At 46.5% G+C, this 23,502-nt stretch overlaps 1 pseudogene; it reads left to right on the top strand.

Annotated features, from left to right (window-relative positions):
- The first annotated feature begins 2,381 nt into the window (after nt 1-2,381).
- Nucleotides 2,382-22,594, top strand: LOC125759080 (deoxyribonuclease TATDN1-like; annotated as a pseudogene).
- The last annotated feature ends 908 nt before the right edge of the window (nt 22,595-23,502 follow it).

Genomic DNA, 23,502 nt, shown 5'->3' with positions numbered 1-23,502 from the left:
CATGAGTGCTGACTTACGACAATATTTGATTTGGAAACAAGCAACCACATATGTGGTGAAAAAGCATCACGCATGTGCCGCCTGCACAAAATTCGCATCATGACACAAGAAAGATACCGTATTTACTCGAATCTAGGCTGCCCTCGATTGTAGGCCGACCCCCGAAATTCGCAAGGCCAGAAAAAAAAACCAACTTAATCATGGCACTTGAATGTAAGCTGACCCGCCCCACTTTTGCACATCGTTTTTCGACAAAAACATCGGCTTAGATTCGAGTAAATACGGTAGCTCTTTCTTAGAAAGAGCAATTGATGGTTTTGACGCACGGGCGTCGCCTAATCTATCAGTCAATTCCACTTCAGTAATTTTGCGGGTTAACTGATTTCCACTCTGCTCACAATTGACCATGCATTGTAAATTGGGTCACACGCAGTCATTGCGGTACAAGATCTACAGTGTGCATCTAAAAACACCTTTCTCGTTTCAGACCCGTTGTAATGATGATCCCGGAGCCTATCATTAAGGCATCGTCCACTTTGACCAATGTAATTGTTACCACAAGTCAAAGGCATATTGTAAACTACCTTTTGCACATTCAACGAAAATGGTTTGATGCTTCTCATTGCATTCATTCTTCTTTGGTGCACATGCGCTTGCCAATCTGCACAAAAAACGCAGTTTATTGGGTGCAGAAAAAACAACTTTAACCCTAGCTTGTTCACCAATGCGTTTGAGATGATGCGAAAAACTGTGAATGTACGAAATAACTGCTACTCTATTATTCGTGAGTGGCGAAGTAGTTGCTTGTGGTAACACGTGATTAAGGAGGCCTTCAGCAACACTTTCGTGACTGCGGAGAAATAGTTTTTTTTGGGTAGTCCAGAAAATATCTTTTTTCGGCCACAGAAACTGATTGATGCTATTGATGGTATCAAATAATGGAAGAAGAATTGGTCTTTCCAACAGTTTAATTTTGATTAATTTAGAATATTATCAAAACAAAGAAAAATGCAAGAAAGAAGATTCATAAGAACGTCAATGCTGCTCTGCACAGGGTAAACGTAAAAAAAGATTGAAATATACATTTCGAACACAAAGCCCTTATAGAATAATACTGCAAATATAAGCTCTGTAAGTGCAAAAGTTATTTACATACATACAAAAATATAAGCACTAGTGCTTATCATGCCACCGCACAAAGTAGTTTCTCGACACAGTGAAACAAAGGTTGGCTCACTGTGCATTGGCTTTTCGAAAACATGCATCCACGCATACTTATTTGGTGTGGTTGCATGTCTCTCTGACGACTTCTTCGCTGAAAAACAGCACAAAGAAGCCTCCGCGTGGCACTCTGGAGAGCTAGCTCAAGGTCCACTCCGCACCGTTTTCACGGAGATCACTCCACTTTTTCTGCAGCCGGCGCCTAATTCTCCCGCCCGAACGAAGTTGAAACCTTGCAGACAAGAGCTGTGACCTTTAGTATGCACCAGATACGTTTACATCAACGCCCGGCAGTGATAAACCGGCCCAAGGAGAGAGCGAAACTTACTAGCGGATACCTGCTGATGTTCCAAGGCGGTTTGACGCACTGTTGCTGTCTGTACTGAAGTCTGACGAATCGAAGTCATCTTCCGTGTCTGTGCTGCTACCGTCACCCAGAGATTGATGCTCAGACTCATTGGAATCCGTCAGAATTTGCCGTTTTCGTGGAGCACCCGCGAGTGACATCGACACCACAACCAAAACCACGAGCGCTCATCTCCCCGACTACGAAGGAGCTTTAAAAGTCTGCCCGGGGTGGAAAAAAAAACTCAAAAGCGAAACTGATAAAACACTGCCTCTTTCGCTCTTTAAATGGCGTTAGCTGTCCAGAAGCGCTCAGAAAGCGCCAAAATTTGAACTTGAAGTCATCGTTAGCGTACTAACGATGGGAATAGGTGCAGTCACGAAAGTTCTAACGAGTACATGCGTGGGATGACCCGCCTCCCTGAGGCACGGTACCTGCTCGTTGAAACTATCGCTCATGAGTTTGGGGCAAGACCTATGAAAAGAATTGGACAGGCAGAACTTCACGATCCCCCGTTTTACCAGCTTCGAGTGTGCTGAGCCATATGGTAGCAAAGCTTTATTATCACGCAGCTTGAATTTCCAGTATACACGTTGGTCCCGGAATGAAAGTTTAATGGCAAGCCTCGTCCTTGTCTTCTGCGCATTTACCCTGTGTCTTGCTTTCGTTGTCAATTTGATTCCCTTTTTCCAAATGCATTCACGATGAAGAGTCTTGCTGGGTCGGTCCAACTATGATTGCCCACTGCCCCGTGGCCGTAGTACGCCAAACGGAGAATGCCCAGTGGAGTGCGAATGTGCAAAGAAATACCACGATGGTACTGTACTGTGCACACAAGGGTGAAATCTCCACGGAGCCACTCTGCGATAACAGTGTCGGCAGTATGCTGCTATTTGAGGCTCAGGCGGGAGCACTTCGCACACTGCGCTACCGGCGACACTTTGACGCCAATCCAGACGTGCAAGTGGCACTTTGCAAAGTCTGTGGGGGCGAGCAGGAGACGACAGAACACATCGTTCTCAAGTGCACACAACTGACGCCACGACCAACAGAGGGCACCACGCTTCCACTGGCACTGGGATTTGAGTCGACTGAGGACAGACGCAACGACGCAGTGTCGGTTGGGAAGGGCCGTCTACGAATGTGGTGGACATTAGTGAGACGACCACAGTCTCCACCCCGTTCTGTCTTTTTCCTTTCTTTCCTTTTTTTCTTTCTTTTTTTTTCTTCTCTGGCTACAAAAAGAAGTTTCGCCGTAGAAAAAGAAAAGAACGAATTCCGCCAAACATCTGCGAATCTTTCTGCATTGCATGAATCCCATGCAGCATGCACCTCACACATCACAAGCAAAAAAGACAGGCCCGAGTGAATGTTCTACGGCGAAATCACGGCCATGATCCAGACGCCAAATATACAGATGCAGCCAAATATCGCGATAGAAACGCCTACGCTTTGAGCATCGTAGATTCTCAGGGCGTAGAGCTCACATCTGCCACAGTTCACGCCCGAAACCCAGAAACTGCTTGAGAGGCGGCAATCGCACTAGCAACCACCACGTGCTTGGATGCAGCTGTCGTCTTCACAGATTCAAGCAGCCATGCACCAAAGGTCGTGTGTCTGCACAAGCACTCAAGATATTGAAGCGCCGAAGCACTCAGATGCCGTACACCTGTGTGACGTGGGTTCCTGGGCACGAGGGGCTGGAGGGTAACGAGGTGGCACACGCCTCAGCCCGCAATCACGCCTTCCGGGCTATCCCCTCCCACTCTGCAGACGCCGGGACTGCATCCGCGGAGGCTGAGTCCATACGCATCACATACTCTGCAATAATGCAACATCAAAGGCTAGAACGCAGAGAGTACCCGCCACCACATTCAAAGCTCAACAAAGAGGACAGCACCATGTTGAGAAGACTTCAGAGCAACACTTACACCCACGGTATACTAATGCACAGACTGTACCCAACGTTACACGACTATCTCTGCCCATTTTGCGGCATACCTGACACCTTGGCCCACATTATCCTCGCGTGCCTGTGCAATATACAGACGGACACAACGCCTTCGCTGAATGCCCGTAACTCCGGTCAAGAAAACGAGGACCTTTTCGAAACGTGGGAGGCCAAGCTCGCCTCAGAGGACCTGGACCAACAACGACGTCTCGTCGTCAGGGCCAAGGAGGCAACGAAGGCCAGAGAGTTCCTGGAATGAGGAGACCTCCCACCTAGGGTAGACGCAGGACTAGCACCGCGATACCGTTTCATGCAATAAATGTCACCTGATCTAACGGGTGCGGCCACAACTCATCATCATTGTCGTTCCCCTGCCGTGGCCTTTGGCAGTGCTGCTCAGTATGTCTCCATCCACTCCGCGTCATCTGCTCAGCGTCCTTATAGCATCTGCGCACATTCGTTGGGCAAGTAAAAGTGAGCAGATGGGAGCTCTGGAAAATAGTCAACATGGTGGCACCTGTGGACGCGGTTTCCTTCCACCTCAAATTTATCACGACATCGTTGTGCGCTGTGTGACCCATAAGTTTGAAACCTACGCTTTTGTTTTTTTTATATTTGCGTCCTGAAGCTTCGAAAGCAATGTATTTGTTAGTATTTTGCAGTGTTTCCAAGATTCATTCTCAAATTCTCGGAGACAAGGCTTAGCAGGCATGGCTAAATAAACACAGCTGATCTCAGTAATAAAGACAGAACATACCTGATGCTTTGTCTTCAGCGGGAGATGACGCAGAGCGATTGCCGATTTCGCCATTTATTTATTGCTGTCAGGACTGTGGGTGAGTAGCAAGCGTGAGTTCGGATCGAAGTTGCGTCTGCATGGGTGCTGCCATGTTGCCTTGTAACCCCAGCTACTGACATTTGTTAATACAACAATTAAAGGCATACGCCATAAATGTGAAGTAGAATAAACACAACACATACCGCTGTGGCGTAGTACATACCAAAGAAACGCAAATGTCTCAACGGTATTAACTTTTAGGCGATTGCATGTAGAACTGTGTTTTGCTGCTGAAGCATGTGACTTGCTTACACGCTGCAACCAGGTTGTGAGATACGGCCATGGCCGCTTTGCTGGCCTAGTGCATTGGGGCTGGGGGAAGGCCAGTTAGCATCACGTGATCAAACATGGCCGTGCTCGTTCGCCGCTGTGGAAAATGGTCTATAGAGCAATGTGCGACGATGCACTCTTTTGGCTTTGTCACTTTTACACCTATACGCATCATGCGAGGCCTTCGGAAAGTAGTTGATGTGCAAGCTGCACATGCATGTCAAATAATGTTGTAGCACCTTTGCTCTTACTGCTGCACATATTTCATACTCCTAGTCAGCATTTGACAGGGTGTTAAGGGCAGGTGCTCACTTCGACTCCTTGTAGTGGCTAGATCTTCTTAACTCTTCACGTGGCAGTCATGCTGAGGCCACATAGATCAAGGTGGGGTGCTCTTACAGTTTAAACACTCCTCACAGAATCTCTTCTGGGTGATGCGTTAAGTGCTGAGTTTTATTGTAGCTTGCAGCTATCTCTAGGATTCGGGAGGCATCAGCATGGCATCTTTCATTTTCTTCCTGGCATTTGCCAGCATTGAGAATTGCCTCATCGAAGGCGCATCTCACAGCCACTGAAACTTGTGTTTGGCACCAAATTTTGCAAAGCTTAAATTTTCTTGATGTGCACTACTATCCTCCATGGCAGCTTTACATGTTTTCCTAGAGAGGACTTTAGTTCCACTATCTATCGTGACATTCAACAGAGCCTACATAGAGAATGTCCTCCGTTTACATTTGTTTGGTACAGTGGCTACAGCCCATTCATATTGTTCATCAGGTGCATTTGCATTTTTCAAGCTGCATTTTTCCAGTAGTGAAGGCACTCGCCTTTGAAGGCCTGGATTTGAGGCACCACCAAGAAAATTTATTTTGTTTTATATTTTATTTCTGTATGGTGATGATCGTGTCCGTGACAGAGGAATGGACAGTTTTCTCGCTGAGTCGGCATGGGGGTTGAAACCCCCCCAGAAGTTTTTCGATTTGGCATGTGGATATATGCACGCACGCATACAAACGCACGCACGAACATACAAAAAGGATGGTTTACCCCCCCCCCCCGAAAAAATTTCTGGCTACGCGTCTGGTCGGCGTATTACGCACTTAGAAATCAGGCCCACTGGTTCTTCTTATTGTTCTCACTAATAATATCCGTGTACTGCAACGCTCAGTACATGGGCCTTTGCTTTTTCTTATCTACATTAACAATCTACCAAGCAATTTAACATCTAATATCCAATTTCATGCTAATCACTGTGGTGTTTATCGTGGAATAACAAACCCAGTGATTACTTCTTCCTTCAATCTGACCTTAACACTATTTCTTCGTGGTGTAAACCATGGCTAATGAAACTAAATGTAAACAAATATAAAATGATCGCATTTTCTCATCGCAGTTTTATTTCCCCATTTTTATATAATTTTACAACTCTGAGCTTTCTTCCGTCACATGCTATAAATATTTAGGTGTTCGCATTACTAACAATCTCTCATGGCAGACTCACATTGAGCATGTGAATAATTCTGCAAGTCAAACACTTGGTCTTTTAGCTTTTCCTCATGCCCTCTGACCTCAAGGTTGTTCTATGTAAGACCCTCGTAAGGTGGAAATTTGAGTACGCTTCATCAATTTGGGATCCATCTAGAGCTCATCTAGCATCCATTCTTGAAGTCATTCGAAACCGGTACACGCGTTTCGTCGTTGTGCAACTACTCCCGCAGTGCAAGCATATCCGCCATCGAAACTAACCTTGATCTTCCTGAACTCGTCAAGAAGGAAGCTCACCTGTTTGTCTCTCTTCCGGAAAATTTATTTTAAGAACCTGGAACCAGAAAGTGACCTTCTCACACCACCCACTTACACATCAACGTGGATCGACCGCAACTTCAAAGTCCAAGTGCCTAGTTGCCGGATCAACCTTTTCTGCAATTCTTTCCTGCCAAAAATGGCATCTGAATGTAACCACCTCCCCATCTCTGTCACCGACAACCCAGACCATTCATTTTTTCAAGCTGCCTTGCATAGCATTGTATAATGTACAGCACTCACGGATTGAAACGAGACATCAATTTTTTTGAGTATGACAACTGGTATGTGCAATCGCTCGAAATAACTACGTCGTGTCACGACTAATCTGGTCTTTAAAGATAGCCTTGGCTCTGATCCACGCGTTCGAGTCGAAGTTAAGCCTATATGACCCGAACTGAAGATGGTAGAAATGAAAGTATGTGCGTTGCTTAGCCCAAAATTGTCCTATTTCATTCCGTGAGTACTACTGAGTAGTGAGTACATGTATTAACCATTTCTCTCTGTAACACCCTTCGGCATTGAGAGTAGTTTAAATAAATAAATAAATAACCGATGGCATTACTGAGACTTTTGTAAGCAGCGTTAGTGCCGTTCCTAAACGAACCTTCTGCTGCAGGTGCACTCCTTTGATGGCAGCAAGGAAGAAGCAGCTGCGTTCCTGGACTTGGGCCTCTTCATTGGCATCAATGGCTGGTGAGCAGTCAGTCTTATTACCCACACGGTGGCAGCAAAACTCACCGGATACCTCACGATGCATGGAAGATCTGGCCAGCTTTGTAGGGAAAAATGATTGAGACAAGCTCGCTGTAGTGATAAGCACATCTCGCACGAAGGCACAGGTCTTGCTCCCTGGCCACATTGGGAAGGAGATGATGAGAGCCACAGCTTTCATAGTGGTTTCACTCAAAGTAAGAGCAGGATTTGCGGACTCCGCCAGTAAATAAACGTGGGTCCATGCGGTAAGTACTATGCTGAGAAAAGTAGTTACTTACTGGAATACAGTTGACAGCCGGCAGTATTCCTTGGTTGACCACTGTGTTGAAGGGCTGCTAAAACACCCAGAGGTTGAGAGTTAGTTGTGTGCAAGTCTACACCGAACAAGTAGCGAAGAAAATTTCTCAGAACTGTGCCGTAATAGCGGAGTTACGCGCGTTTGATGATCCAAAAGTGGCCCACGCTCGCTTCACTCTTTCCTTCGCTACGCTCGGCTTGTGTCTCCTCCTGGCCAAGTGCTCCTTCTCACCGTGCGAGGAAGGAGAGCGGCAAAAGCATGTGTGCCTGCGAGCAAACAAACAGGTTCTGTTTGTGGATGACCAGACGCAAATGGTTACGTCACGACCAACGCTGGGGGACACCGAAAGGTCTGGAGAGGACAAGAGATTGTTTTGTGGAATTTGTGGCGTGCCCGCGTCTCATAGTGCTGCTGTGTTTGGCATTGTTGATCCTGATGGCATTCTGAAATTGATGTGTGTCGAACTTGTTTGGGGCAGCGCTAAGGAACACACAGACAAAGACACATAGTAGACACCACGGGCGCTGACTTACAACTGAACTTTATTGCCTTTGCCAGTGCATTTATATGTGCCATAATCGCTCGTTGTGACAGCCACGTTTTCCCAGTCCTGAACCAAGTTTGACGATGAACCAGCTCGCCCAAACCAAAGTTTTGCTTGATGTATGTGTTTGCTTGAAATGTTAAAACGTTATCGGAGGTGGTTTGAGGCCCTTTAGGTTTCCTGTTTTGGTCTAGTCATGTGTTTGTACATTCACATCCCGTGAAAGGTTTCAGGTGTTATGAATGAATGACAGCTCTTTCTTTGTTGACAGCTCGCTCAAGACAGCCGAGAATTTGGCAGTAGCAGCCACTATTCCCAGAGACCGACTTCTCATCGAGACAGGTGAGCACAGTATGTTCTTTGTTGGCATAACTAGCGTAGCCAGGATTTTATTTTGGCAAGACTCCCATGTGTATGTTTGCATGTGCATGTAGTGTGTACATACATGCAAACTGTAAATGTTTCATGGGTGTTTGAAGCATCTTCAACTGTCGCTCTGGCCACCCCTATGTAGCATAGTTGTGCATACTGAAGATGTCAGAATCAGTTTTAGTGTAATGATTGAAAAGATTGCTGGATGTTGACTCGCAGAAGGAGGTCCCGAAGCGAAAGACTGCAATGGGACCTCCTATTTAAGCTACACATAAAAAAATAGGTCACAGCAGTTTACGTACATGTCGAGTTAAAAGAAGAGTCGCTGGTTTTTAGCATTAACACTACAATTAAGGGATAGTAGATACTCACTGATATTCATCAGACTTGTTTGTAACAAATCACTTGTACGAATTACTTCGTCAATTATTTTTTTGTAACAAAATGTCAATGTAATAAGTAGCTCGGACCCAACCTCTGAATCAGTATATTATTTTGTAATTTTGTCAGTGATAGATTACTTTTTTTTAGCTTACTGTTGCGGAATTGTTCTTTTTTAATGAACCAATTGGTACTTTGCCATATGCTGCCGTCATCGCCTCCACGAACAGTGCATCAGAGATAAGGCATCTCAAATGGCTCCAGGAGTGACAAATGACAGTCCTCACAACAAGCAACCACCACGGCTCTGCTTCCGCTGCGGTGGTGAATGCAGCCTAGACAGCTGCCCGTAGTGTACAATGAGGCGTCATTGCTGCAAACAGGTACGCCACATCGATAAAGCATGTTTTAAGAAGAAGCGGAGAGGACAAGGCACGTCTCCCATTGTGGTGAAGACGCCTGGTTCGTACTGCAGGCTGCATGCTGTTGTTCAGCCTGAAGTTTTCAACGTGTCAAGAACACTCTGACAAACTCACTTGCACGACCTGAATATTGTGGCGACACCTCAAGACAGCCAGGAACCTGTGGTGGCACTTGAAATCCAAGGCAAAAAGAGCCTGCCATTCGAAGAGGACACAGGAGCTGCCTACTCGCTTATTAGCGAAGAGACCTTGTTGCATGCACGGCCTGATGATTCGTCTGCGCTCATGCCAGTGATATCCAATTGTGCACCTGGTCAGGAGAAGGCGTATAGTCGATAGGCACCGTGATTGTCACTGTGACCTTCAAGGAAATGCAGCACACGTTGCCACTGCTTGTTATGAAGGCTCCAGGCTGTATTCCCCTCAATTGAAATTGGTTTCAGGTCCTTGGCGTCTCTATACGTGGTACTGACCAGATGCGATATGACGAGACTATCTGCTATACTTGACAGGCATATTGCACTTTTTGAGAACAATATGGATAGCTACAAGGGACCACTCATTAAGCTCGAAATGCATGAATCAGTGACACCGAGGTTTCTACGAGCACAGCCGTTTGCTCTTAGAGAAGCTGTAGGAGAAGAGCTTGAGCATCTAACTCGCCAGAAGGTCATCGAGCTAACACAGTATGAGCTCTTCCCGTTGCTATCGTCCGAAAACAAGATACTGGAATCGGACTCTGCGGCGATTACTGCAGCACAGTCAATGCAGTCGTAGCGGAAGCGTCTTATCTGTTGCCTACAGTGGCCAAGATCCTCACCAACCTCCAAAATGGCAAGGTGTTCACAAAATTAGACCTTTCTCAGGCCTGTCAGCAACTTAAGGTAACGGGCAATACAGCTGAAATAGTGACAGTCAATACCATAAAGGGCTTTTGTTGAGTCAACAGGCTGCTATATGAAATTTCGGCCTCCCCCGTTATCTTTCAAAGGTGCAAGGACCTAAGCTGACATGAGAGGTGTATGCACATACCTGGATGACATTCTAATCACTAGTGCTACTAAGAGAGGAGCACAACAAACGCCTCGACATGATGCTCTCAAAGCTAGAAGCGATGGGGTTGTGAGCCTGGAGGGGCAAATGCGAGTTTGGAGCGTCCCAAGTCGTTGTCTTTGGTCACGGTATTGACGCTGATGGCTTTAAACCAATGGTCAAGAAGCTGAAAAACATAACAGAGCTCCCTGAGCCTTTGTCAAAGGCAACGCTTCAGTCCTTCCTCGAATTGATTTCATACTACGACAGGTTTCTGGAAAACCGAGCCACAGCGGCTAAAGACCTTTATTTATTGCTAGCAAAGGACACTCCTTGGAAATGGGAACCGCATCACTCGGTGGCGCTCAGGAAGCTCAAAACTCTTTCTTCGCAAGACCGCTCTCGCGCACTACGATGCTTCGAAGCCGCTACCGCAATCACGCGACAGGCCTCCTTGCGGTGTTCTTGGTCAGATGGACGATCAAGGGAGAGAAGCTCCTATCGATGTCGCTTCCTAAACAGCAACAAACAAAAAAAAAAGAAAAGAAAGAGGAAAAGAAACCACTATTCTCACTTGGATAGAGAAGTGGGACTGACAGCTAGGCGAATTGGTATGGATGCTTTGTTTAAAACAGACGACAACAAAGTTAATCTGTGCAGGGCAGCATGGCATTGTTGCAGTGAAATCTGTTGCTTGAACCTATGCATGGTAGCCAGACATCAGAAATAGAGAGATATCAGCATCATTCATGGCATGCCAGGAATCGAGAAGAGAAGAATCGAAAAGCCATTGCGCACCTGGAATCGCCCTGGGAAACATTGCTTTGGACTTTGCGGGACCGGTAGAGGGCTGCATATTTTTGGTAATTGTTGAGGCCTTCACCAAATGGCTCAACGTAAGTGTTTGACAAGCGCCACCTCTGCTGCCATTGTAAAAAACTTCGGACACTTCTCGCCACCTTTAGAGGATACCCAAGAAGGTGGTTACTGACAATGGTACTGCGTTTGTCTTCACTGAAGCACAAGAGTTCTATCAATGGAATGGAGTTCAGTTTGAAACAAGTGCACCATACCACCCTGCGACAAATGGGCAAACAGAGCACGTGGTTATGAGTTGAAACAAGCTCTTTTACGCCAACAGGAGTCTTCAGCTGGACAGACTTTATTTGAGCAGTGCACTACTGTGTTGTCAACAACAGGCAAAACACCATCACGATCAATGTTTGGGAAAGAACTCTGCTAGAACCTGCAAAGTCTGCTTCCAGCCGCTCCTGAAACTCCCACAGAGCAACGAAAATGCATCCGGTCATCTGGAAAACATTTCCAACCAGGCCAAACAGTGTTCACTCGCAATTTGAGAGCAGGTCCCCAGTGGATTCCCGGCATCATCCGAAAAGTAAAGGGTCTCTGCTCGTGGATAGTTGAGACAAGGCTGGGGGGAGTAAGGTGTTACAGCAATCTCCAGCAGCAAGCTTCAGTGCAGCACTAAGCCCCACCAGCACCGCTCAGATGGACACAGTGACGTTTTCCGAGCAAAGCGCTACCGCCGAGACATGGCCCTCAACAGCGTGTCCTCGCCGCATTCCACGCAATTGTCCTCAAAGGAACCGTCAAACCCCACTGCTGGGATGCCTCATCTGAGGGGGGGAAAAGTGCAGCCGTCATCGCCTCTGCCGCAATCAGAGCCAGAGCAGAAATAGCTAGACGTTGCACCCATGCTTGCACCGAGGTGCCGCTTCCCTCTCACCCGTTTCCAGTTACTCCAGGGATCCGTGCTTCGGAACCGCCCCCTTCGATGGAGAGCAGAAGAAGCTGCCGAGCAGTTCTCTATAGCAAACATTTATTCGGAACCTCTGTCCTGTCGTGCCTTAAGATGTAGCATATACGTAACCGGCTACTTTAAGGACGAGGCAATCTGTAGTAGTCAACACTGTTTTGAGCTTTTGAGTCAGGCAGGAACTGCTTTAGAGTGGGCATGATCCTGTCACATAGCAGCCTTGCAGATGCACTTGGTCAGAGAGACAAACCTGGGTGGATAGTCAGAGCTTGATCTAATGAAGTCTGTAAAATTGGCAAAATTACTTTGTTATGTTGAAATTCAACCTTGCAAGCAAAGTATATAGTTGCTACTCGTTTGTGCAAAGAAGGTGGTGCAAAATATTCAGATAGTAGGGCAATGGGGAAAAAAAAAACTGAGTAAGTTCAGTAGCATAAAAAAAAGGTCAGTTGTGCTGAAGACGAGGTCAGGTGATGCTGTGCCACCAAAGTCCTCTGCATAGCAGCTGCACGGTTGATGAATTGGGGATGATATAGTTGTTGCCGTGAATTTCACTCACTGCTATGCGTTGGCTCAACAGAGCTAGGCCAACTCTATTACAGAACACCCACATAATTTTATAGGTTTGTTAATGGTGTGGCAGAAAACTGTGAGTAGTTAAATATAAAAATTAGCTAGTTTCCGCTTTGCAGCAGCGTTAGAAAGGCTTTCATTTGTGGTGAAAGCACCTGTGGTTCCTATTGCTTTCACTTGGAATTTATCCGAGTCTCCAGAGTAGCTTTTTTTAACTTTAAAGGAGTGGTGATGCAAAAATTCGGACACAATTTGAGAGTTGCATCACACTAATGGGTGCATATAGGTGCCATCTGTACAATATCAGCCACAAATACGGCCTAAAAAGTATTTTAATTGAGTTTTGAAGTTCATGAAAGTGCCGCATCGGAAATAGAAGCAAAAAGTGATGATGTCATTGAGCGGCGCCGTTTTGTTAAAAACTTGCGTCACGAATTCTGGCCAGGTTATCAGAGGCGTGTACGAGACTGACAACGCTGGTGGCGACACCTGATGATGCACAGCCTAACCAGAGACCTACAAAATAATGCTGCAGCAACTTACCCAATTACTGACTCTGCGTAAAGCATTAGCAGTGAGATAATGAGCAACTCACGGTATTCTAATTGCTGTTTTCGCGACAAGAACAGCAACGTGACGGAAAAAACATAAAAAAAGTTATTGTGGTTGGACAAAATGCTACAAGGTGTCGCTACCGGCTCCACGGCTGCTGCTACTGCTGCAGCCGTCAACAGCTCCGGTAACCAGGTATCTGCAAACGTTGGGAAGTCTACCGACAAACTAAAGCTCTCTCCTGCTGGGATCGTATTGTGTAGTGGACAGATAGCTGCTTCGGCATTCCGACGTGCGTACGTGGCATTGGTATGCCTTGAGAACGCAGCGTTGTCCAATCTAAATACGAGCGTACATCACGTCACTTGCATGTTACAGATAAACACTGTTACAAAGTGCCAATGTTGTGATTTCACTGCTTCCTTCATCACTTCTTAACCTGCTACTTTACAAATGATCGAAGCGAAAATGTTTCAGCACATCTAATGCTGCGGCTGCTCAAAGCCTCATGGAAAACGTTGCCTCAGTTGGACGACGACGACAAGAACAAAATTGCAGCCACCAGCGAGATTCGCGAAGTGAATCGAGCTGTTCTGACTGATTTTTACACTCCTCCCAGCTCTTTCGTTCATCACCGCACTAGATAAGCAGTGTTTGACGATTGAGGAAACAAGCACTCGCAACGCTCAACACAGCAGACCAAACAGCAGTGCAGACAACATGGTAGAAGCTGGCCAGTGACGTCACTGGCTCTCGCGGTCACCTTATAGTATTTGTCAATGAGTAGGCCGACTATGTCACGGGGCCACCGAGTGCTCTTTGAAATCAAAACTGCCTCTGGTCGCAACATACGAGCATGTAATTAAACATTCGTCTCGTGCTGGGGCAAATGAGTTTCGTTGCCACTATTAACTAGTCAGTAGCCACTGATTAAGAGCAATAAACAGAGGTTCACAAATTTTCTGTCACCACTCCTTTAATGTTACGGACAGTGAGCTCTGTGACAGCATGATACAAGTAGCAATGCCCTTTTTCTCATCGATCAAAATTGCATTGATAATACTAGACTCGTCAGAAACGCACATTTCCTGAATAATCATTTGTGAGATAAGTGAGAGCTCGGGTTTATTAATACTGCCCTTGAGCTCCTCATGGTTGCCACTTGGACACGTGGCGATAACAAACACACCACATCGGGCACGGGCTGTGTGAAGTATACAGCTGCCCCTGTCAAAGCACACACATGCTCCTCGCATACTGGACACAAGGAGTAGAGCACTCGAGTTTCCCATCAGCCCCACCTGCCAGAAAAAATGCTGCTCCACTGCAGCGACTGCTCTCTGGTCCGGGGCGGGCATTCAATCATTTGACCACTGGAATCTGGAAAAGTTCTGGTTATTGTCTTGGTCTGACTTCGAGGCAGCAGTGAAACTGTATTCAAATCATGAATGAACATGCTTCATTATTGGTACATTGTGTTCTTTGGACATTATGTGTTCTTATTTGGACATTATTGTGTTCTTTGGTTATAGAAATGCTGCATGAAAATTCTATTATAATGAAGTTTGTTATAACAAGGCATAGCAGTACAGCATGTAGGAAAGATACAGAGTAAATATGCAGAAAATTTGGTTGGTGACAGTTTAATTTAGTGGAGTCTTCTCTTGCTCGAGAGCATCAAAAAAATGTTGGTGCCAGTTACAGCAAAGCAAATATTTATTTGCACGTGTCTGAAAGTAATGGACGAAGGAACACAAGTGCCGGCCAAAGTAAAATTTATTTATAAGGGACACGTTTTGTGAACAAATATTCTGTGCAAAAGCCAAGATGTCTTGTGTTTCGAAAAGCGGTGTTTTTCTCATCCATTATATAAATACCCGACCAGACGGGATTCCATACAACTCTTCACTTTAATCCGGAATAATGTTTCTGGTGTCAAAAGTCTCTCGTACACTTGTGGCATGTGTTCACTTCCTTTGTTAACATTTGGTAGGTAAAAGCGGCGGCAGAACAGATGTGAACACCTAGAACATGTGCGGAAAGGAATTTCGTCCCATTTTGGCGTTTTCGCTCAGTCGCCACTTCTTTAGCATGAACGAAGCCTAAAGGTCTTCAAAGCATCCACGGACGGAGGCCTCATTCTGTGCCTGACGTGGACATGCGTCTCTGTGCAGACTGTCCATGGTGCGAGATCCGTCCCACACATGCTGGAGCCAAGCTGATCCGGACGTCATTTCCGGCGAAGAAGAAGGAGCGATTGAGCCAGGATTCATGGTCAAAGGCCGCAACGAGCCTGCAAATCTTGTGTGAGTTGTGGGGCTCACAGCTGGTGCTTGGTGCAAATGCTGCTGGTACAAGCTGCCTGAGGGACGCATGACAAGCTCAAATGAAACACATGAAGAATGCAGGAACGGTAACAGCTAGGTGTTTGGGGCCTTCAAGTGGATGCCAAGCCTCGTACCTCTTTAACTGCTTCACCTTAGTGTCAGCGCTCTGTGTTTCCCGTCCATAATACGAGTTATCCTGCCAAATGGATGTCATGTCATCCAATAATAGTTGATCCCACACAGCACAAGGTGCTTTTCTGTTCCCCGTGTTTTGTTGTGACCTGCCTTGTTGCTCAGTTCCTCACTTCAATGCTTGTTAGGAACCGCTGGGAGCTTCGCATCTTCGCATACTCAGAAGCATCAAAATTCCCTATAAGGGCACACAGGCACATTGCAATGTGATACACATTTATGCAAGTTCACAGTAAACCATTAGAAACAGCAGGCGATATGAAAGGCGAATTTTAAAAAATTCAGAGCCATTCTACTCTGTAAAGGTGCGCGACCAGCAAAGATGTGTGGAGTGGCACGGTGGTATCGCTGCAAGTTTGACACCATCACTTGCAAGAAGCATTGCACTCGTACCCCCACCCTAACTTTATGCGAAGTCTCTCCGAAATCTCGCATTGGCACCGGCAAATGACTGGCTGTGCCGTTGCTGCCGTCTCGTGACTCTCGTCACTTGTGCTTGGTGCCTCGGGCGAGTTCTTTCTTGCTGCTGTCGGTGTCTCTCCTCGTGAACTGTTTGTTCCTCTAGTGTACCACGGCCGCTCCATGAACATGACAACAGGGAAGCAAGAATGACCGTGGCAGATGCACTCATGATTTCCCTAGAGAGTGGAGCCACGCCACAAACACACAGCCACTTGCACTCTGATTCAATTTCATTGCTTGTGTTTTGTGTCCTCTTTTTCGTGTGCATTCGTCTTCCCTGGTGGCGCCATTTCAGTAGTATCAATTTCACCGGCCCAATCTTTTTCTACACACCTTGTCGACGCTCATAGTTTTGGGCAAGACTAGCATATAACAGCTGTGCTGCAAAAACTTCGACATAATATAGGAGGCAACATATTTACTTAGATTGGAGCTTCCTTAAACCTGTCACTGCCAGGTTTTTTTGGACTGCTGCACACTCCCTGCCGCATTTTTTTTTTTGCACGTTATGTGTAAATTTTCGGCAAGAATTGCAGTAGAACGCTGCTAAGGACATGTAGACATTTATATTGGGGATTGTCTAATAAAAAAGGTAGGACTCATTTTAAGCAATGCACAAATAACGAAACAATTAAATTTTAATAAATGATAAATTAATAATAACAATTAACCACCCATTAATTTACAATGGCTGAAGCAGTAATTATTCATCTTATTAGGAGTCGGAATTCGTCAAGAGTTTCTGAATGTCTTGATCTGTCAAGTAGCGTGCACATGTGGAACGCTCATTCGCCATGGCTGCGCTGCTGAGACGCTGGAAAAGAGACGCGAGCCGACGCTGATGTGGAAGCATGCGCTTTGTCTGTTGTCAACGATTTCACGACAAGTTATATTTGTTTATATGTTCTCTCCGTAGACGGTGGGACACACCCTCATTATTTCGTTTTGCAAAAGTTGTCTCCAGTGGCAGGGATGAAAGAATCCGTAAACAGGGAGTGGGCGCTCGAGCTGACGTTTCAACAAGTTGGCTTGTCTTCTTCAAGGCTGGAACGGATTTCCTTAGCGCTTGTTTGTACACGTTAAAGAGACAGGGCATGCAAACACGGACACAAGAGAGAAGTCAAGACACCACAATCGCCGGCGTTTGTGGTGTCTTGACTTCTCTCTTGTGTCCATGTTTACACGCCCTGTCTTTTTAAAATGACTACTTACCAACTTGCTCGGCTCTCTCTTATTTTAAGCTTGTGTGTATATGGTTCGTGCCCTCTCCTCCAATCCAAACCACTTAAAGGGCCCCTCACCAGGTTTGACAATTTTGAGCTGATGAGCGCAATGCATGCACTGGGCGTTCACGATCACATCTGCCAAAATTTGCAATGCTACACGTCGCGTAAATGGGTCAAATTTTGAGCTGAACGCTGCTTGCCCTTCTTCTCGCGGCCGTGCGCCCAGAGAATGAGGGGATGACATACATGATGGAATGGCCTTACATAGATGGTAGTGCTGTGACGTCGCTCCTCTATATAGACGACTGTGCTCTGACGTCGCCAACAGTAGCACGTGACACTGCGATAATTATTTGACACGACGTGTAGTTTGTGTAATTTGTTGCCTGAATGGATGAATAAAGCCTGAGAGCAATAATAAAACACACAAACGGAATGTGTGTGTTTTCTTTTTTAATTTTTACTGCGAATCACAGCGAGATTCGATACTAATCTACCTCCGTTTTGCACATGTTCGTGTTCTTGTGCTTTGCACACCGTGCAGCTAGATGCCACCCTTTACAACGAAACAAATTTTCTACTGCATTCCAGCGCTCATTAGGCTCATTTATCCACCTGCGTCTAACTGGATGTTCATGCAGCACACCGCTAGTCTCGCGTCCATACTAATGTCGCAGCTTTTGCGCTCAGTAATAGGTTGAAAACCAAGTGAACAGCGAGGGCGCATTCTGCATAACTTGCAGAGATGAAGCACAAAGAATGCCACCGCAACACCGCTCTCGTCTCGGGGGCTCGGGCTGGTTCGGGCGCGTCATGCGCTCGTGACAGTGTGTGCGCATCACGTGTTCATGCATATGCGTTATGTGATCCTCCTGCTCGCGTGCCGAAAAGGGCAGGGAAGGGATTTGGCTTGCGAAGGCCTCATGGGGCGAGCGGCAACGGTTTGCAGCTTGCGTCCTCGCATCATAGTATCACGTTGCTACAAATTATTGTTTTTCTCAGCATCTAACAGGCCGATTAGAAAACTTCTTGTGGTATAATGCTCTTTATTGGGCTCGCAACAACTTCCAATGAGTAACTAAAATTCATTATTCCACCTGGTGAGGGGCCCTTTAACAATGGTATTTCTAACCTACCATTGTTAAGTGATGCCTCCTCCGACAACCACAATTCAGCGAAACATGTACCCTCTGTTTTTTTCATGGCAGTCTCTCCCCCGCTTTCGCAGTTTCCCTCTCCTCCTCCTTTGTTTGGATTGGAGGAGAGGGCACGAAGCATGTACACACAAGCGCTAAGGAAATCCATTCCAGCCTTGAAGAAGACAAGCCCACTTGTTGAAACGTCGGCTCGAGCACCCACCCCCTGTTTATGGATTTTTTTCATCGCAAGCTTCCATCTTTTCCTTCCTGCCGTTTTTTTAAGTGGCAGGGAGTGATTTAAAGAGGTGAAATGAGTGTACTCGGGATTGGCAAGGCTTGTGCACATGTCGTAGCTCGAGTTATCTCAGGATTGGCCGTGAAAGGGTCGAGCTGTGCATCTGAAAGTGGAGCTGGTGCATCTAAATCTGTGGGGAAATTTGATATATTATCCACTAGAAAATGACAAGCACCTCAAAATTATCTGAAATTTAAAACTATTTTGTAAACTGTACTACTCTATAGAGAATGGCACTATTAGGAATGATGATCTGTTAGTTACAAAAACAGTAATGTTACATATTATTACGCCGTGTATGTGCCGGACTAAGAAGACGAAGAAGTGTGTGGTGGTGGTGGAAAAGAAGAAGATCTCTCGGCAGCTTCGTCCTGTGCGGTCTTGCCGTCCAAGCCTTCTGTAAATAAACCCCAAACCCTTACTGTGGACGTAACAGAGTGGTGGAGGTGCTGGGTAAGACAACCAACGACGGAAACGCTACCCTTCGGACTTCGCCGAAGTCGTCGCCTCGCCGGCCTGCCTCCTTCCATGCCCATCATGCCTGACGACACAGACACTCGGGAACCAGCCCCCAGCAGTTCTTGGCCGCATCACAAAGAGCCACGACCCTTCTCCGGGAAGGCTAACGAAGACGTGGACGCATGGCTCAAGCACTACAAGCGGGTAAGCCACTACAACAGATGGGATGCTGCCTCCCAGCTATCTCACGTGGTTTTTTACCTTACCGATGTTGCACTCGTCTGGTACGAGAACCATGAAGACCTACTGACGTCGTGGGAACGCTTTGTTGAGGAGATCACGAAGTGTTTCAGTAACACAGCTGCGAAAAAGAAACTTGCTGAGCAGACTCTTGCACAAAGGGCTCAGTTACCCGGAGAGACATGTACAATGTATACAGAGGAGATTTTGAGGCTCTGCAGGCAAGCAGATGCCAGCATGTCCGAAGAAGACAAGGTGGGACATTTATTGAAAGGCATTGCAGAGGATGTCTACAACTTTCTCATCAGCAAAGAAAGCCTAACTTCAGTGTCAGATGTCATTCGCCACTGTCGGACGTTTGAGACATTGAAGCAGCGCAGAATAACGCCGAAGTTTGGTCGTCTGGCCAATGTCACTACGGTGGCCAGTGTAGAAACTACACCAACTGTTGACCTCGCTACAACCATCCGTCAGATCGTCCGGGAAGAGCTTTGCAAACATGAAAGCATAACGCGTGAAGTGGCCGGCACCTCTCGATGCTATTTCCCGCAAGATGTGGCTACCCCGCAGCATGGAGATTTCGAGGATCCGTCCGTCAACGCAGCGGAGGTTGCGGAATCCCGGCCTATCCATCGCTCAAGCACGACTTACTACCAGAGATCACTGTACCCTCAGCGCTTCCGCACCGAACGCCCATACCGCCGACCAACGAACGATTATGTGGAACGTCGCACTTACACAAATGATCACGTCAACGTGCCGGGACACGTCGAAGGGCAGCGACGACTGCGCCCAGCTCCCGTCTGCTACAACTGTGGTGTGACCGGTCACATATCAAGGTACTGCGATCGCTCGCGAATACCACGCTATGAACGGCCGCCACCCTGGACGCAGCAGCCTGGTGTCCCACCTTTTGAGGAATGCTGGACCACCCAACCACGACCCAAGAGCAGCTTTTGGCAGGGACCCTTTCGCAGCCGCTCTCCTGCCTCCGACCGAAGTGTGACACCACCTCCAGCACCTCGACTGCGCCGGTCTCCTTCGCCCCATCGCCACTCCTCGTCACCACATCAGGAAAACTAGACAGCGCGGCCGATGGGGGTGAGGTCGCTGGTGACTTGCTGCAAGAAGAGATACCTCCACCGGTGTTTATGTTTAAGAACAAAGTGCACGTTTTTGTTGATGGTGTAGATACAATGGCCTTGGTGGACACTGGTGCGACCGTGTCGATCATGAGTGCTGCATTCAAAGGTCGGTTGGGACGCAAAGTGATGTTTTTGTGGGAGAAAGCGACAACATTCTGTGGCGTGGGTGGCAACTCATTGTGTCCGATTGGTGTTTGTACTGCGGCAGTGTCGCTGAGTGATCAAGTGTTTGCGACAGAATTCACTATTCTTCCACGGAGCACGCACGACATAATTCTGGGCATTGATTTCCTGCGAATGTGTGGAGCCACTGTTGATTGTAGAAACGGCGAGGTGTTCATAAGTGACACTGTTCCTGATGGACTTGTGGAGAATTCGGGCAGGGAACACGGTGCACTCCGAGTCCACGAAGATACCGTTGTCCCGGCATTCTGTGCTGTATGCGTTCCCGTAATTCCTTCGCCTATTTACGACAATGATACCAGCTTCGATGCGATGGTGGAACCTTTCCATTTAAGTTGCATTAAGAAGAACGCGTTGGTACCCCATTGCATAGTTTCAGTAAGGAAAGGGTGTACGGAACTTTGGACCATAAATTGTTCAAATGAACCAGTGCTGCTACCAGGAGGACTTAAGCTCGCTTCATTCAAAGAATACTCGCCGACGACAGTAGCTGTCCTCAGTAACGTTCGACGTGATGACCAAGTGAACGCTTGCTCAGACGATTCGAAAATTTCGCCTATGGTCGACAAGTCACTGCCTCCAGACAAGCGCCGTATACTTCTAGACGTTCTGCTAAAGTACTTGCCGGTTTTCGATTTTTCACAGAGTGACCATGCGCCTTCGTTCCCCGCGTGTCGTACACGCCACAGGATAAATACAGGAACAGCACAGCCAATCCGGCAAGCCTTCTGTAAATAAACCCCAAACCCTTACTGTGGACGTAACAATATTATTTCATGTTTTTGATGTTTTCCTTTTACTTGTGAACAAGGCTCATGTGTGGGAGCTAAGATGTCCTTTTGTGTGTGTGTTAAATGTATACTTTGTTCGGCGCAGTGACTCAGGGTTTTACTTCACCACAGTACTGCTCAGACTGACCTCCAGAATAACTGCACAGGAACCACTCGTCTCGGAGTTTGGAGTGCAAAGCCTCGTAACTTCTGTGCAATAGGTCAGCAGTTGGCTTGCCCGACTGTGAATTGCACATTGCTTCACTGACATTCATTCAAATGCCCCTGGCAGCAGTTGTGGACAAGTTCTGTTTTTCGTCACGTTATGGCAATGGAAAAGCTGAAAATGATTGGGTAGGTTAATTACAGTCACTGAGTGTCATCGAAAAAGATGGCAGTCTTCATATGGACTAGGTATATTCAGTATATTCAGATCACTCAATGACTGTCACACTAAGAACATAATGTATCAGAATGTGTGTTCACATGCACAGCGCTGTGGTTTGGGCTTCTATTTTCTTCGTCCGTGTCGTCGTTGCGCTGTTTCAAAAATGTTCAAGCACTGTCACCAACTAGCCCAGCTTTCAATCCTTCTGCACTTACCTTTGCTTGCCCTGCGCATGGCTCATAGAGATGTCAGATCTGTTCAACTAAACCTGAGCAGGGGCTGTAAAAATTGATACGGCTCTCTTTTATTATCACTTACCAAGCCTCATATGTTAAGTGTAGTCATGTTGTTTTTACAGAATAGTAGTTGACGAGCACACCATCTTTGTCTATTTCATATATGAGAGCAGTGTGTGCGTGTGCATGCATACAATTGTCGATAATGTCACATTCAGGCAGGTGCTGGAAGTTCTGGCTGGCATTCGTGGTGAAGAACCAGATGCCCTGGCTCTGCAAGTACATGCCAACACATGCCGCCTCTTTTTTCCTGGTGAGGAGGAACTTGTGGCCGTGGACCCAGCGCAGTTCATTCAGTAAATCTTTTCATTTGCTTATGGCAATGGAGGGAAGCCAGTGTTTCCCCCAAATAAATGTGTTATGCAAACACTTCACAATGCCTCTGCACCATTTGCAATCTGTTGACAACAGGCCAAGTACATTGAGTGATGCGCTGATTACAAACAATCACATTCAGGTTTAAATCACTTAGGAATGATTCCAGAGAGATTGACATGGGTCTGAAAATTGATATTCTAGATTTGATTGAGTATTTTATATTTTGGGCACATACCACCCAGTAGCTCGAAAGTCAACTTTGTTTTTTTATTAACTGCATCATTTACGAGGGAAAAAAAAACATTGAAGTTATTCAATACGGAGGGACCAATTTAGTCACCTGTCACTCGTGAAAGTTCACATCGCTATAAAAACACAAATGTTGTTGTTACAAAGAAAATATTTTTTGTGTAAAATCTTCATGTAATGAAGAGCAAAGTAATCTTATACCCCTGTCACACTGGACGGTTTAATGTCATTCGAATGGAATGACATTCGCATCTAATGACATTATGCGGCTGCTACACAGTGATATTTAATGTCATTAGAATCGAATGCCTTAATAAATCTAATGAGTTCGAAAAACTCATTCGCTGTCGCAGCCGAACTGAATGTATACTCTCTACCCCAGAGACTACTTAAAATGTGGCATTCCCAATTCGACACGCATTCATACAAACTCGCTATTAACGTTGCTTTCTTTTTTTAAGGCATCTGTCATTTTAACGAGAACAGGTGTACGCAAGGCTGCTGTAAAATCTTTTTACTGTCCCACTCAGTGGCGTCTGGCCGCCGGCGCTGTCGGTCGTAGTGTAAACAGATGCCTGTGTGCACGTGTATCTGCAGCGATGGCATCAGCTCCACAAGCGCACTGGATCCAGGCGGAGGCGTTTGCTCTCATAAGGCTATGGCAAGACAATTTTGCGGAGTTCCTTTGCAAACTGCTTTCCCGCATGGACGCATGT

The sequence above is a fragment of the Rhipicephalus sanguineus genome, chromosome 7 (assembly GCF_013339695.2).
Source record: "Rhipicephalus sanguineus isolate Rsan-2018 chromosome 7, BIME_Rsan_1.4, whole genome shotgun sequence".
Classification (NCBI taxonomy): Eukaryota; Metazoa; Arthropoda; class Arachnida; order Ixodida; family Ixodidae; genus Rhipicephalus; species Rhipicephalus sanguineus.
This window is presented reverse-complemented; position numbering and strand designations above follow the sequence as displayed.